This window comes from Thalia democratica, chromosome 1 (assembly GCF_965202585.1).
Source record: "Thalia democratica chromosome 1, ktThaDemo2.hap1.1, whole genome shotgun sequence".
Lineage (NCBI taxonomy): Eukaryota > Metazoa > Chordata > Thaliacea > Salpida > Salpidae > Thalia > Thalia democratica.
The window spans coordinates 99,277,150-99,289,506 of NC_139165.1; positions in this window are offsets into that span (position 1 = coordinate 99,277,150).

Sequence of the window (12,357 nt, forward strand, 5' to 3'; positions counted from 1 at the left end):
AAAAGTAACTCGTTTTCTTATAAACAACACAAGTATTTAAGGCCGTAGTGCTAAAATCCTAAATCTAAAGTTATGGACTAGATTTTGTCTCTTATTTTTTATTAATTAAATTATGTTTTAAACGTTACTTTACTTTAAAGACATTTTGTGTCATATCAGTGATAAGTTTTTCTTTTAATACCATGACAAGGACTTAAAAATTTACTCAAATATTTTTTTACTAAAGAAGTACAACTCAAACAAATCGGAATTCATTATACTTAATAAAATCTTAAGCAAATAATACTACCTTTTTAAACATTAAGTTTAGTTTTTTTCACTGATAACTTACAACAGAAATTTCTTTTTAAAAGATCCTCAATTTAAGAATAAATTTTGAAAAGATTCTATGATACTTTAAAGAAACTTTGTATAAAGCTAGTTGATATAGAATTTTTTTCTGTAGTTGAAGGTTTTCTCAGTTTAACAATTGAAATCTAAAGCAAAAACTATTTAATAATAAACACACCCCTCAAAAAACTGTTTACTATTAGCTCTAACCCCAAATACTTCTAAAGACTGCTAAATACTAGTTTAGATCGTCGTGTTGCAGAATAACTATTTTGTACTACATTTCATTTTATAGGCTGCTTTAAGCAACAGTTATAAAAAAAAATAAGTGGATTCAAGAATGTAATAAATAGGATCGAAACCTATATTCAACAAAGATGTAAATAAAAAAATTGAACTTCAAACGTTTTTAGCACGAATGTGATATATCTCTTTTTTTACGATATGATAGTTCTAAGTCTGTGAGCAACTTAATTTGTTATGTATGCAAATTTGTATTAATCCAAAATTTACATTTAAATTAAAAAGTCTTTTTCATCTTTAAAATTAATTTAAAGATTGTTGCGAAAACCTTTGTAGTTAGCAAAAGTAGAAGAAGTGATATATGTGTATACTTTTTTATTAAGTATAGGCTGTAAGCTATTTAGCTTTATGAAATCAATTTATTTGTTCTAACTAGAAACCATTAAACTAGAGTCGTGAAACACTGTTGTAAAGTTTTTAAGTTTTCAAACAAAAAAGACTATTAGTTGCAGTTGTAAAAAAAAAACTTCTTACGTACGTAAGCTTATTGACGTTTCCGATGTGTCGTTCATAAAAGTTTTTTTACGGTTCATACCATCATGTACTTTGTCTCCCAGATTTTCTGTTTCGGTCTGATTCTGAGGTTGGATCAAGAGCAAATTCTAAAGTATCTTTTTTATAATAAGTTGTTTGTCGGCAAACAAAACCGAGGCCGCCGAAAACTTCAATTTAAGGAGGTATGTAAGCAAGATATAAAGAGCTTGAATATAAGATCTGATATATTGTTTATTGAACGGTAAAAAAACGCTTAAAAAGTTTGTTCTAACGACCTGGTGTACAAAGGAACGTTTCGGTTATCGAATCGTACACCACAGTTGATGAGTGGGAGTTGTTTGTAAATGATCATCTATAATGGCAAATAGTACAACGAAGACTGTAAAAGTATAATAATTAATGCTTTATAATCAACACATTTAGAAACTAAAACTGCTGTAAATGCTAGAACCAACGAACGAAGTAGATTGTTTATTACTTATGCTCGAAAAAAAAACAATCAGGTAACTTTCAAATCTTTTAACTGCTTTGTAAAAATAGACACACACTGTCATTTGTCCATTTAAAAGTACGTAGCAAAAGGAAGTTAACTTAAGTTTAAAGTTACTGGGATTTACAATATGAATAATCGGTTTCCTTCTAAAATTTGTTTTGCAATTTTATTTGTATCTAATATTAATAGTCAGAATAAAAACAAATAAACGGTATATACAAAGTTTTGTAGCTGTTTCCAAAGATGTATAGGCAAATAAATAACTATTCTAAGATTTCCAAACATTTAGCATAACTTAAGTTGACTTTTTGTTAAAACTTTTCCAGACAAACTAAAACTTACAGTATTTCCTAAACAATTAGTATTTCTAAAAAGTAAAAGGTTAAAAATAATTTTGTGCGAAGAATATTTTGTATGCTATTATTTTTACATTATAAAATAAAACTAAAATACAGTATAAGGATAAATTCAGTTTTAAACACCTTTTACATAAGTCTTTGTATGTCTTACACATAAAAGACAGATAAATTATAAAAATTTATCTGTTGATAGTTTAAACTAAACTTTATAATGTGAACAGGCGTTTTTTGTGACTTTGTGTGCATAACATTTTGTTAAGAAACAACAAAAATAGACGTTCAAAATATGGATAGAAGACTTGATGAACGAATGACCCTTTTAGTCATCGAGCTATATGTAAAGCTTTTAAAGATGTTATAAGCTTATTTTTTAGACAGCTCTGTTAAAATTAAACTGCAAAAAATTTATAACAATTTTATTTTTTAATAAAGCAAATTCTGGGATTTTAACTGAAATACTTAACAAACTTTAGTATTTTAGAACGAAAATGTACCATATTTGAAACTTTTAGTTTGTAAATATTATCAAGTTTTAGTAGTTTTAGCTTCTGGTCTAACAAATTTTAAGTTTTTCAGCTTGTAAGCTTCACCAAATTTAAAGTTGTTTACTTGTGAACTTTACCAAAATTAAGTTTTTAGCTATTTTGAAAGCAAAGTCAAGTTTAAATAATGCTGTCAACAGTAAATATAAAAACTAAAAACTAAAATAAAGTTAAGTTAGATTGCTATAAACACAATATATCATTTTATGTAAACATCTAAAGAGATTTATTTTTAAATTTGATATAGCAATTTCTAATTAAAAACTAAAATAGCTGAAGTAATAGTTTAAAATTACTCTTTTTGGCATTAATGGTATTTAACAACATTATTTTTTTCTGTAAAACATTCATTTTAAATGATTAAGTAAATTTTTATTGAGCACCAACAAAAAATTCTCAAAAAGTTATAGCCTAAGGATATACAAATCCTTCGGAAACTGAATCGTACACTTTAACGTCTTGACCATGACAGTAATTAGCAATTAATAATTTTCCCAAATCTCGAAAATGTGTATATTTTTTATTAATTAAACTTGTTTTTTTTATTGATTAAAAAACTTTATAAGTTTAATGTAATTTTAAATACCAATATCCAGTTTGTTATTTACTATAATTCTGATAAGCCTTAAATTTTAACTCTTTAAAAAATTAGTAATACAAAGTTATAAACGATATAGTTAATTTTAGTTTCAAAAAAAAGCCTTATTATCTATTTTAATTTATTATGAACGAATGTTCTAAGCATGTAAATAAAATGAAGCTTAAAGCGGACTGTTGGTCAATGAACAAACATCAACTTTAAAAGTTAAATCAATACCTTTAAGAATAAAATTTATAAGTAATTTTATTTTCCTTTTATGTTAAAAACAAATATTGGAACATTGGTGACCAGTAGTTATACAGTAAGATGTACAAGAGTTACAGATTAAATAGAAATCAATATATTTTGAGCGATTCTTATTAGTGGAGTAAAAATCTAACAAGATATAAGATTTTACAAATTTTTATAGTAACCAAGTCGTTATAAAGTAATCAATATATAAACAAAAGACAAAAACAATAAGAAACAATAAAAATAATTTAAGTTTACTTACATTATAATTAATCGACATTAAAATTGAAAGTATGGATAGTATTATTGGTTGTTTATCAACTTTTAAACTATAAGGCTCAGCAAAAGAATTAAACATTGAAGATAAAGTTAAAAGTTAAACTAATAATTTTCTAAAACAGCTATTATTAAAAAATTAAGTTAGTAAATCTATATTAATTTAGTTGAAACGGTTGGGTTAGTTACCACACGTTTGTATAGGTTACCAAAAATACATAAAAAGTACACTTCTTTATGGCCAATTTTATCTACGGTAAACCCAGCGCAGCATAAGTTAGCAAAGTTTTCAAATTTGAGTCTCGAACTAGTACTGAAACGTTTAAAAGATTCATTTACGTTTGTTGACAAAATTAGAGAAATGGAAGAAAATAAAACGTTTATTGCGTTGTCTGACGTTAAAAGTCTCTTTACTAATATACATTTGGAAGAAGTCACTGAAATTTGTATTGATACATTGTATAAAATAAATAAACTTACATTAAACGGAATGAATTTTAAAACACTTTAAAAATTTGCAACTTCTTGCATTAAGTTAAGTTTTAGTTTCTTTATTTGTTCTTAGCAAGACGGGATAGCCATGGGATCCCACTTATGACCAACATTGGCTAACATATTTATGGATTATATTGAGTTTAAAATTATTCCTGCTTTCAATAATTTTATTGTACTTCAGGTATGTTGATGATTGCTTTGTGTTGGTCAGAAGGGAGAAACTTTAAATGATTTTTTCAATATTTTGAATGAGGCTCATAGCTCTTTAAGATTCGCAATGAGAAGAAAAAAATATGAACTGGCAATTTTAGATGTACAAATTAAACAAGATAAAAAAAGACTTTTAATATCGGTATAAAATAAGAAAACCTTTACTGGTTGTTATATATTTCAATTTTCAATCCAACTGTAGTTCGAAGAGAAAAATATATCTAATCAGAACTCTGTGTCATAGTGCACAAAAAAGTTGTTCCCCAGAGTTGCTAGTAAGTGAAATCAAATAGATTAATTTACTTTTAAACAAAAACAGGTACCCAAAAGAGTTAGTAAACAAAACAATTTATTTACTGTTTTAGAATTTGAATAAAATAAAGACATTAGGACCTGAAAAGTGTGTAGTTACTTTAAAAGTTCCATTTATTAATAAAAGCCAAATAAAGTTAAGATAAAGTCAGATAAGTAATAAGAATTGCTGTTTCTTATGCAGTGAACTCCAAACCTCTATTAACACCAGGTGGTAAAGATCTAATATTCAACTTAAATAAAAGTCTATGAATTTACCAATACAGCTGCTGTTGTAAAGCAAGCTGTATTGGTTATCAACAAGACATCTAAAAAATGGATATAAAAACATGTCTTTATGATTGTAGAGAATTTTTACTTTTCAGAAAAAAAGGATGATATACCTCAAAATAATTTTTTAATCTAAACATTAATCTATTGCAGAACATATGGTTAATAATTAAACATGTTCAAAAATTTATAATCTAAATAGATTTAAAATTATTAAATATTGTAGTAATGTTTTAGATTTGTTTAAACTGAAAGCTTTTTGTATTTTAATAAACAAACCCGTTTTATGTAAGCAAAAAAAAACATTTTACTAAACTGTTTCTTTATTTTCTCTAATACTTTATAAGTGTTACGTTCATTCTATTAACGTATTGTTTTTACTGTAGATTAATTATAACGTTAGTAAATTTAAACTATTTTAATTTTACTGATTGCTTAAGCGAATATAATTGACGTTTTTAATCTTATGATTGCTTTATTATTAATCGATTACTGCATAAGTTTGTAAAATCTTATTACTTGGTAACTTTGCACTCTACTGATGAAAATTGTTCGAAATAAATTTAGTTGCATTGAATTAGTGTGTATAATATATCTTATTGTATGAAAACAAACATAAGATAAGCAATACAATTTTATATATAATTATAATACCAATCTACTTTAAACTCAACAAAGATACTTTGCAACTGCAAACTTTTATGTACTATAAAAAAAGTTCTAAGAACTCAGACAATTGAAAAGTTGTATTAACTACAAAGTTTACACCTAAAGATTTTTTTTTTACTTATTTGAAAAGAAGATGTTATACTCGTTTTAACTTGTATATTAAAGCTTTTTATACTTTGGTTAAAGATTATATTGATACTTAATTTTTTGAAAACTGTAATCGAGCATAATTTTTATTAAGAAAAAAAAGTGATTAATATGTTAATTGTGTTAAGAAAAACACTTTCAAAAAAAAAAGTTTCTTTTTTGTTGATTTTTGCTGTCACTATTAATATTGCTTTTTAAAGTTCAATTTTTGTTACAAATTATAACTTTTTGCTCATAATTTTTTGTAGATACAAAATTAAATTATAATTTTCCTTTTGCCGCGGCAAATTTTATAAGATTTTTTTTTTTTCTTTAACTGGAATATAAAATAAAATCTATATGTATCTGTATAGTTGAAAATCTGTCAAACAATTAATTATGTAGTCTACTAGCAAATTATTAAAACAAGCTTATATTACTTAACAATCAAATACAAAAATAAAATAAAAAATGATTACTTACTTTATTGTAGCTGGCTACTTTATCTCAAACAAGTAACTTAATGTACAATAGAATAATAGAAAATTTATTACATTTTGCTCGCAAACTTAGAAAAAAAGTGTTTTTGTTCTATCTTGTAACACCTGAAGACATTTTAAAGAAAATAAAACAAAAACCGATAATGTCAATGAATTTAACACAAACATTTTTAAACTCAATATAAGAAGAGAAAAGTTACTTTTACTGTAAATAAGTATGACTACTTAACAAACTTTGGAGACTCAATTCATATTTTTGCAATTTAAGTTTTACAAGATAACAATTATACTTTTTGCTTTTATGTGGCTAAAAATAAGTTAAAGATAAACCTTTTTTAAACTAATATTCTAATGATTAAAATCTAAAATATATGTTTCTAAGCCGTTTAAATTTCAAAAAATTAAAATCTTCTTTGTAACTATTAGCACATTAAGTTAAAAATTAAGTAGTAAAAAAATTCTATATCTTTGACAATTTTGTCTTTAGATAAGCAATATTGAAGTTTAGTTTGTTTTAATCCAAATAAATATTATGAGAAAAAAAAAATTATTTATAATATACATTAATGAAAAAGAACTTAACATATTACTGTCTAAAGTTTAAATTTAACGTCTAATTTTTAGTTTTGTATACAGTGCAGTACTTTTTTCATTTTTTCTTAAATTATTTACTAAAAATCTGCAAAGCTTTATAAATATATTTATCTTTTTGTTTTCTTTAGTTTTCGGTTTAACAGTTTGTAATTAGTTTGTAAAATCAACTTACAAATAAGTTTATTTTTATGCTCTTTGATTTTTAAAAACAGCAATAGTTTGTCGTCCCTATGTAAAAGTTGGACCTAAAGAAACCTCCGAATATAAGTATCCTAATTCCTAAGTATTAAAATCAAAAAAGATTATCTTAAGATATTATTTTCTCGGAATTTTTAAACTTTATATTACCATTTTTACAAGCTTTAGTGCTTATATTTTAATAAAAAATGTTTTACCCTAACAAAAGCTTTACTCAAGTTAGGGAAAAAGTAGACTTTGATCTAAAACATTTATAAATGAAAAATAAACAACTTGGAAAGTAAAACACTTAAAAAAGAAAATGTGTTGTAAGATATGTCTAGTTTTAGTAAGTACTTTTGTTAAAAGGTTAACAGGGTAAACAAACAGTTTAAAAACTTATAAAAATAGTAAAAGCACATTTTTTGCTAATTTACAACATCATAATTATTTTAAAATCTGCCTGGACACATCTATAGAATAAGTAAGTTTATTTATTTTACTAATATTTTCATAACATTTAGTTTACTTTCTGAATAATACAATCCTTGAAACATATATGCTGGGGGTAGTTATAGTAGTTGTATTTTAAAGATAACTTAAAGTAATATTAAAAGTACTAGTAATAAACTAAAATACTTTTGAAGTTTAATTGAATATAAATGTTAAAAAATATTGATTTAATGTTGACACATAACTATATATATATATATATATATATTAACCAGTTTACCTAGTTGATATAATCTGCTTTAATTAAGCATTTTAACCGCAAGCAAACTAAATATTTTTAAAATTAAGAAAAATAAAACCTTACAGTTTATAATATTGTTATTGATTAGACTAGAAGTGTAAGATTTTAATTAAAACGAAACTTTCATTTGAAGTTACACAGATCAACTTAGATGGAAACTTTTTTAGATAACAATTATTTAGCTGTAATTACTCTCAGATATAATATTAAGTTCCAAATTGAAAATTTGTTTTACAAGTATGCATTTTATTTCTGACAAATTTGCAAGGTTTTTAATGGAATACATTAGTTATGTAATTTTCAATTCATCAAAGAAACCATTTACTTTACAAGTTACGTTATTTATGTAAATTGAATATTCACAAGATTGAAAAAATCTATTTCTAATATATAAAAATGTCTGTACAAATACACATTTTAAAACTTTAAAACTTTTTAAAACCTGTATGATTTGTTCAAAATTTTTTTATAAATTATGTACAAAAAACTGTTATTGAAACTTTGTAAACTATTAAGATTTACTTAAATTACTATACCAGACAAAGGCACCGTTTTAAAAAAAAGTAATTTACTTTTTGCTAATATATTGATCAGCTTACTACAAACAATATTCTGACACAAATGAAATTCTTTGATAATAGATATTTTTTGTATTATTCAAAAATTATTTTGAAACCCTTCTTTAAATCAAAAAAGTTTTTGGGAGCAAAGTTTTACTTTTTAAATCAAGATTTTATTAGACTATAGTTTCGTAGACAAACGAATGCCTAGTTTAAAATCATACTTTTTATAATAGAACTTCTTAAGTAACTAAGGTATGACTGAACATTAGTATGTGTACAGTTTTTTACTAAGTAAGGAAAAACGACGGTTGGTTTGGATGCTTATAATATAAAAAACTAGTTATAATAAAAGGAACTTTTGATATTAGAAGTTTTATACAATAAGACACTTAAATCATAAAAAATTTAATGAAGTGACATTTAACTTTTTTTTTTCTAATGCGCAAAGAACTTGGATTTTAACAATCTACTGTGCATAGCTTTTGAAAAGACTAGAACAATATGATACTTAATTATATTAAATTTTGCAAACATCATAAATATTACGTGATCTAATTTTTTTCAACTACAGTTAAGTTAAAAGTTTAATTTAAACAACTAGTTTTAAAAACAAAAGATTATTTTTATTTGAAACTAATAACCTTCACATACCATGTGAATTAGAACCATTAAAATTAATTCAAACTATAAAAACTAATATAGCATAGATATATACAAAAATTAAAAATTAAAAGTAAGAATCGACAAAAGTCATTAGAGCTAAAGCATAAACTTAAGTTTGCCGTGAAAAATTTTAATTAAAAAAAATGTGTTAATCATACAACTTACACCAAAAAAATGATTTTAACTTGAATAAAAAAACTGTGTAATTAGAGTATATGCTACACCTACGTTTTAAACCATAACCAAATTTAGAGCTTGACTAACCTTAATAAATTAATGATATTTTATTCAACTTTAACTAAAGAACATATAATGGTATACAAAATAATACTATAAAAACTATGCACAAAGGTTATTGTTAAAAATCCTTTTCTTTAGACAACAACTTAGTTTGAACCTCTAAACACTTAAAAAAATTATAAAAATATTTTTAACGATGTATAGAATAGAATTATAATTACCTTCTTGAACTTTAAATAAAAAAAAACTTATAGAAGTAAACATTTCTAAATAACACTTAACATAACATAAATATTTAAAAATAAAAGTCAATTTTTGGAAACTACATGTTGACACTAGCACTGGTTGCAATATGGGTTGTGGTTAAAATTGTGTAGCTCCAGTCCAATTAGCATATACATTGATGTACGATGCATTTTGCATAAAACATTTTGATTAGCTGTGAACTTTCTGTTTATTGCTCTTTACCTCTCTCTACCTAACTATATTTAAGTTCAATAAGTTATTGCAAGAATACAATTCTGGAGTTTTTCATTGAAAACAAAACAGTTTATCGATTGTAATTTGAAACCCCTCAACAATAGATTATACGACCCCGAGTAGTTGGTAGACTGGGACTACTGAGAACTTGTATATAAGTTAGTTGTTTAAGAATCAATTTCTGCAAGTTTTTATATATATATTTCTAGGTAAATTAGTTTTAGATGAAAAACTTTAATCTCTTTTGAAACTTTGATTACAAAACTACAAAATATTATCTATTTTATTAAGTTTTCAAAATTACCTAAATTATTTTTAATGATTTTCTAATTTATGTACTCCAGCCTAAAAAAATAATAAATAAAATCCTTTTTTAAGTTTTAGTTATATGACTTACGTTCAATGTTCGTATAGGAGTGCAAAGTTTAAGAACGGTCTAGGTTTGAAATGATTGTATTTGATAACATAACTTTGTAACGAAAAGTACCAATTTGTACTAACAACTTTTGTACATTCGTTGTAGAAAAATGTAATGAGTTCAGTATAAAGATAAGGTATGTTATGAAAGACTTTAAACTAGAGTTTCTCAAAGTGGATGGTACCGCCCCCCTGGTAACGCTTTCAGGAAGTTGGGGGCAACAATTAGTAAAAGGGTGAAAGGAGGGGGAGGCAATCTAATAATTTTGAAACTTAAACTAGATATTCTTGAGTTGCAGATAAAGAGCAAAATAAAAGGTCTTTGGTGTTTTAAATGGTAGTCTTGTTGAAGGGGGCAATAGCCATTTTATTTTTTCAAAGGGAAAAATTTGAATAAAAAAAAAGTTTAGGAAACCCTGCTTTAAACTAAACAGAAAAAAGTATAAAGTTTATTTTTATTATTGAATATTTATTAAGTTGTTTTAATTTTTACTTTAGAATTTTTTGTTATAAAATAAGGCTGGACAGCGTACGGCCTGCAAGTAAAATTTGGCTTTAGACTGTATTCCTAGAGAAAAAAAATTACTAAACAAGAATATTATTTGCAAAAAATTGGTAGAGTACTCTAAAAAAATTGCTCAGTTGATTAAAAAATTGAAGCCGCGTTTGGATAAATACTGCATTTTCTTCAAAATTAGATTTTTAGCGGTTTAGCTGATAAAAACCTTTGATATCATCAGTTTACTTTAAAAAATAATGTTTTATTTTAAATCTTAAAATCTCTACAAATTTAAAAGTCATCTTCGTTGTTATTAAAGATAATCAGCGATTTTGAAAAATCTAAAAAGCTATAACAATAGTAACTTATTCCTCTGTTTAATGAACTCGTAAAGGAATTGAAATTAGATGTAATTTACTTGATATTAATTTTCTTTCAAAAATTTATTGAAATTAATTACAAATAATAATTTAGATGACAGCAAAAAACAATTTTCAAAAACAAATATTTTACATTAAATTATCTAAATTTTTTTCAAAAAGATTTTATTTGCTCACCAATGTATTTACATAATAATTTTGTATAGAATGATTATTTTTACATACAGTGTTATATGTTATGTAAAAACTAAAACAACCTTTTGCAAATAGAATAAACAAGTATATACATAAATATTTTATTATAAGATAAAGTTATTATTCAAACTTGAACACCTTCTACAGAGCCCAATTGTTGTTATAAAAATTAAAGCACTAATGTTCAGTAAAGCACTTTTTATTTTAAATTCAACTGTCTGATGATTAAAGCGTTTAGCTTTATGAAACATATGTACCAGTATTTTTAAAGTCATACTTTTCCAATACATTAAATACTTATTATATATACATACAGTTTATTTAAAAAATAGGATTTTAAAAATTCTAATACATATTTTTCAGAAGGCTAAATTCTTTAAACATCAGCTAGTTAAATTTATAAAAAAATACACTTAAGGAAACAGAGATGCAAAAGTTCTTCAAAAAAAACAAAAAACAGTATGACAAAAGATTAAATATTGTACATTACAAAAACTCGGTACAAAAACTGATCTTCCATCTAACAATCAAAAAACTAAAATTCACAAAAACAAAAGTTAAGTGACAATAATTTACTTTAGAATTTATTGTTAAATTTATTCAATAAATTTTAAAGTATTTTATGGTCACTTAACTGTTGATTTTGTGAATTTAAGTAGTTTGATTAGTTAGATGTAAGTAAGTTAGATTAGTTTAGTTAGGCAACATAACAGAGTACAACTTGTTTTTTAAAACTTTAAAAACAGTTTTTTACTTTCATGATGATAACGAAAAATATAGGCCAGTGTTGTGATATTTTGCTAACTTACTTCTGACTCGAATGTAATTGGTGGCCAGTCAATTGCCACCAACATCGTTCGAATCAAAGGTACGTTGCAATGTGAATTAACATTCAGTGACCTGAACGGGGATCGAACCCGCGTCCTTCGTAATTGAACTGCGATGCTCTAACCACTGAGCCATGGAGCCACCTGCTAAAGTTAACTTATTTGAGTTTATAAAAACGACTTAGTCACGATAATAGGCCAAAAAAATGACACAAAACAGTGAAACAATTCATGTGATAAAAATTTTGAATATATGCAGATATATGTCAAAAAAGGATTTAGTTGTAGAAATAATTTATAATAACTTTGCTTAAAATGAAGTAGACTAGATACGTCTAGTATTAAAATCAATTTAA